Here is a 6000-nt window from a genome sequence, read left to right as displayed (position 1 = left end):
TACCTACACTGGTACACCCAAAATATTATAATAAATTGTTTGTTGGATAGAGTGAATCATCATGAGAGAAATTCAGTGAGGAAATGGATCAAACAACAGGGTTATTTTCGTCTACATACTCAGTTTGCACCTCCACTGTGTCAAGCTTTGCACTGAGACGAGTCTCCATTTGTGCAAGCTGATCAGAGAGTGATGCAAAAATAACGCGCACTTCATCTTGGAAAGAATGAAATTGAGACTGATGAACCTGCAATTTATTAAGGAGAGGATCGGCAGAAGTTGAGGGATTTGCAAATTCAGTAAAACCAAGACCTGGTGAGTTAGGTGTAGTGATTGGTGGTGGTGTACATGGAATAGGTGAAGGTGGTGGTGATGGATTGTGTGGTGAAGGTGGTGCAACAGGTTTTGGTGAAGGAGGAGTTGTCTGTTGAGGCTCATCTTTGGTGGTGTGTGTGGAGCAGTCATCATCTAAACTAACCACAGATTGCTTCCTTTTTGAAGCAAGCCTAATACTTTTTCTTTTTTTGAAAAGGGGCTCCTTCTAAGTTGGCATCCTGACTTCCTCATCACTAAAAGTATCATCATCTGGTTCCTTACCTTCCTCTTCTTTAGAATTTTCCCTCTCACTTCCAGCATCTTCCTGTTCCCCTTTTGAGCCAACCTCTGCCTCATCATTTGTGGCAGTTGGAAAAGGCTGCTGATCCTCTTTTTCCTTCTCCTTTTCATCTCCTTTTTCTTCCCTCTCATTTTGTTGTTTTTCTTTTGCTTCTACTGAATTTACTTCCTCAACATCCTCATTAATAATTTCCTCTAGAATCCCTTTTTCTGAAACTCTTAGGTGCAAATTGTTAAGGCATTTGGCACCTATTTTGTTATTGGGACTCATTGGGAACTACAGGTTGTCCAATGGGACACAAAACTTTTTGAAAATCCAAGTTAACAACCCACCATAACCTACCATAAACTTCTTTTGTATGCAGTCAGATTGATGTAAAATCATCAATGAAGGAAAATTGATCTTAATGTGATTGGCTAAGCAGTAAATTAATGTTGCATCACAAAGATTTACTTCGCTACGTTTTGAGTTGTGTGGCAAAATGAATCTTCGAGCAATGTGGTAAAGTAATTTATGCAACGGAGACAAAATGTTGTGGCTGATTCTTCCTTTCTTTTCATTTATTCCTAAAAACTTCAACACAGTTTTCTCATTTATCCCTGAGAAAACGATCTTTGTTCCTACATGATATGTATCAAACCCTACAGAGGGCACTTCAAACCATTCTCCTAGCATTACACAATTAAACTCAATTTTGACTTCTCTAACAACACTTGAACATACTCCATTTTCAATTGAAAAATTTGAAATAAATTCATGCATAAGATTAGGGTAAAGTGGGTTACAGCAATAATCGGTCATAAGGGTTTCCCATTTTTTGATTCCTAATTATAGCGTGTAATTGTGGAAAGGGAGTAGTCTCATACTAGTACTTGTCGAGCCCAAATCCTACTGGCATCTCTTCAGCGACTTCTTCTGGACAGTTTGGATCAATAATCTTAGCTTTCTTTGTTGGTCTAGATGATGATTCCTTTTTGGTAGAGGTGTTTTGGCATTTAGATCCTCCATGCATGGTTGAGGAGCTTGGTGGATCAGAATTTTTGGGTTCTGTTGAGGATGATAATGGTGTAGTGATCATGGTGGATGGATGTACGACCTTTAATGGTTTGGGTGTTGTTACTTTAGGCGTTTTCTTGTTTGTTTTCTTTGATGAGGAGGTAGTTTTAGGTGTTTTCATGGTGAATAGGGAAGGTTAAGAAGGTTGTAGAAACTGTTTGAGGAAGATGAATGGGAGTGACGGTTTGAGAGTAGGTAAAGTGAGTAAAGTTATGGTTTAGAATGAGTGATTTGACGTGAAAGAGTAAGTGAGTGGTATTATAGATTGTGAAAGGGCTGTTATTGAGTAGTTACACTTTAATTAATTTAATTAATTGTATGTATGAACATGAGGAATGAGGATAGTGAACGGTTAGTGGATAGATTCATGGAATTGGTTGTTAGTAACGGTTTTTCGATCCGAGCCTCATAAATAATTTATTTTACGTTTGACCATCTAAAAATAATGATGCTTGACAAATTGAAAAAAATATGATGATGTCCTTGTTTGTTTTAATTTTGAGGACTATTATTTATTAAACAAAGCTGCTATGGTTTGATCAATTTAAACATGCATTCAAGAAAGCAATCATAACACGTACTCTAAATAACTGCATACCTGAACCTTTTAATGGTTAACTTCTTAACCAAGGTTTTTGTGGATGAATCAACCTTCCAATTTTTACTTTTCCTTGAGGAGAATGCTTGTCATAAACTTTAGTGGAGCTTGATCATGCCAAGTTCTAACCTCATCTTTTGATGTTGTTCCCTTGGAAGTGGTTTAGTCATAATGTCTGCTATTTGCTCATTAGTATTAACATGCTTAACAATTATATTTTTATTTTCCACATTATCCTTGAGAAAATGATGTCTTTTATGTATATGTTTAACTCTAGAATGATGCACTGGATCTTTAGATATGAAATGACACTGGTATTATCACAATAAATAAGAATACATTCAAACTTAATACCAAAGTCTCTTAGCTGTTGCTTGATCCAAAGCATTTGGGAACAGCAAGCTGCTACTGCCACATATTCTGCTTTCACAGTGGATAATGCAACGGTGTTTTGTTTCTTGGAACACCAAGACACTAAACAAGAGTCAAGGAATTGTACCATCCCTGAAGTGCTTTTTCTGTTTACTAGATCTTCTGCATAATCTGCATCACTATAATCTTTCAAATCATGGACATCACTTTTTGGATAAAATAGGGACAAGTCATCTGTTCCCTTCAAATATCTCGGAATTCTTTTCACTGCTGTATGATGTGATTCTTTGGAATTTGATTGAAATCTAGCACATAAACCAACACTAAAAGCAATATCGGGTCTACTTGCAGTTAGATATAATAAAGAACCAATCATGCCTCTATACATAGTTTGATCAACATCAATACCATTTGAATCTTCATCTAATCTAACATTTGTAGCCATAGGTGTGTGGTTTGTTTTAGCATTATTTAAACCATATTTCTTTAGAAGTTCTTTTATATATTTTTGTTGATGAATAAAAATTCCATTAGCTATTTGTTTAATTTGCAAACCAAGGAAGAAATTTAATTCTCCCATCATACTCATTTCAAATTCAGTGCTCAGTAGGTTAGTAAACTCTTTGCATAACAATTCATTAGTAGCACCAAAAATAATATCATCAACATAAATTTGAACAACTAAAATATCAGAACCTCTATTCTTGAAATATAAAGTTTTATCAATTTTACCTCTAACAAAATCATTTTCAATCAAAAACTTTGATAATCTTTCATACCATTGCCTTGGAGCTTGTTTTAGCCCATATAGAGCTTTCTCAAGCTTATAGACATGATCAAAAAAAGAAGGATTTTCAAAGCCAGAGGGTTGTTCCACAAAGACTTCTTCATCAAGAAAAACATTCAAGAAAGAACATTTCACATCTATTTGATATAACTTAAAATTCATGAAAGCAACAAAAGAGATCATGATTTTGATAGCCTCTAACCTTGCTACCGGAGCAAATGTCTTTGTATAATCGATTCCTTCTTGTTGATTGTACCCTTTAACCACGAGCCTTGCTTTGTTTCTTACTATAATTCCGTGTTCATCCAATTTGTTCCTAAATATCCATTTTAGTCCAATCACCTTTTTGTGTTTTGGTTTGGGTTCTAAGTGCCATACTTTATTTCTTTCAAATTCATTCAGTTTATCTTACATGGCAACAACCCATTCAGAATCTTTTAAGGTTTCTTCGTGATTTTTGGGTTCCATTGTTGAGAGGAACGCAAACTGTGCACAGAAATTTCTCATTTGGGATTTGGTTTGTGTGCCCTTGTTCAAATTACTAATTATCAAATCAAGTGGATGACATTATTTGATATTTCCATGGTTTGGGCACAAATTCTCTTGTCGAAACAATTGTAGGCACAGGTTTACTGACTAGATTGTTATTCTGCTCAGCTTCAACTTGATTGTTATTCGGAACAATTGTGTGTTGATGTCATTGAAGCAAATTACAAGTACTAATTATATTGAGTACCAAAATACAGATGCCATTAGTTCATTTATTGGCTCGTTAGAATAGTTACTCTAATTTTTGATGATATTGATTTATAATTTTTCTTTGCTATACCTCCTAATTTAAAATCTATAAATTATATTGAGTACTAAAGTTTGTTACAATACCTATGTTTATAGTACTTATATGTTATGATATCTGACATAAATACAAAATTATCAAGTCGACAAATACTAAGCATATACCACTAACGAAAGAGGTCATGAATATATACTCATTTTTCCAATTTATATTGTATTAGGTTTTAGTCTATTTAATTTAAAAAGTGAGGGTTTTCTTTAACTATTCATTTTTACATCTTGTTCCTGTATAAGTTTTGCAGAACAATTAATTGTGAGATTTAAGCCCTTGATTAATGATCGATCAAGAAACCTAAGTGCTGGTAGAGGCTTTGTTCTTAATACTTTGCCAGGTTATGCAGAATGATCACTCAAGAAGATGACTGTTCCTACAAAAAGCAACAAGTGGTTAGGAGGGCCCGGAACGTTTTTCCGGGGACCCACTCCGACGCCTAAGTCAATAACTGTATAAGACATGTTTGCCTAATAGGTCCTTCCGAAAGCATTGTGGCTGCAAGGTGGATTACTACTTAGGACTTATTTAGACGTGAGGTCTTTTTAATATCTGACAAACGTTCTTTTGAAGATTGATCAGAACAATTGCAATTACACTTAGATTTGTAATTAAGCTATTAATGTCCTTCTGAAAATGAAAGTGGGTCCTTGAAATTCAGTTGTATTAACTCCTTATCAATAAATTACTTTGAGTTCTTTTGTGTTTCTCTCTTAATAGTAGAAATTAGTTACCTCATTTATGTGCTCTTTGTTCTGTATTTATAGCTCATGATTGTTCTTGTAAAACATTCTTCTAACAATTTACTAATCCCCATAACTCTCTGCATGCCATTGTGCTTATCTTGGACGTGTCAATCCTCCTATTATTCTATTGGATTTTCCTTCATTTTCTATTATATTCTTTGCTTCTCCTTTGGACATGTGTGCCACTATCTCATAATGCCCTTCTATAATGGACAAGTGTTCTCTAGTAGCACGTGAGCTTCCTATGCATTAATATTACTAAATACATACAATGTCCTTTTTGACCTTTCCAGATGAATGTTGCCAGATGACTATCTAACTCAACTAATTTTTCCCAGATTAGTATTAATTTATCCTTTCTAAATGATCTTTTAGCATAATAACTCATGGTTAATCTTTTACACACACAATTTGCCCCCTCATACCTATAAATTCTATCTTAAGAATTTATGGGTTTGGCTTTTAAGCCGAACTTAGATTCAAAAACTTTCATCTTCCAGAATCTATGTAGAAATCAAACAAACCTTCTTTCATTATTACCCCATCTTCAGTATCTTGCATAGTTTGATCTGACTGCCTCTTTTTTGGGACGTTTGCAAGCAAATCTTAATTTTTTAAATTTCTGGCAACATGCGAAATCTGGATACATTTGTTCCTTTTCTTTTTTCTAGGAAAGTTTAAAAACTTCTTTCATTAATCTTTTTAAATGTTTCCTATTTTGGTGCAATTTTTGGAAACTTGTTGGACACGCTGTGGCTGTTGCTGTACTCTTTTATCATTATCCCTACTGAGCCGCACAAATATTAATTGCACATCCAATCACTGTTCCCTACATCTAAGAATTTGAATTTTTGGCGGTTTCATCTTGACGGTCGATCTTCTTTTTCATCTTATTCTATCCCTTGGCGATTGATTTTCTTCTTTTAAGTTTCTTAATGATTTCCTTGCATATAAATATTCTTATACTTGCATTTATTT

The sequence above is a fragment of the Amaranthus tricolor genome, chromosome 7, assembly GCF_026212465.1.
Source record: "Amaranthus tricolor cultivar Red isolate AtriRed21 chromosome 7, ASM2621246v1, whole genome shotgun sequence".
Classification (NCBI taxonomy): Eukaryota; Viridiplantae; Streptophyta; class Magnoliopsida; order Caryophyllales; family Amaranthaceae; genus Amaranthus; species Amaranthus tricolor.
The sequence above is the reverse complement of the archived record's forward strand: the minus strand, read 5'-3'. Positions refer to the sequence as shown.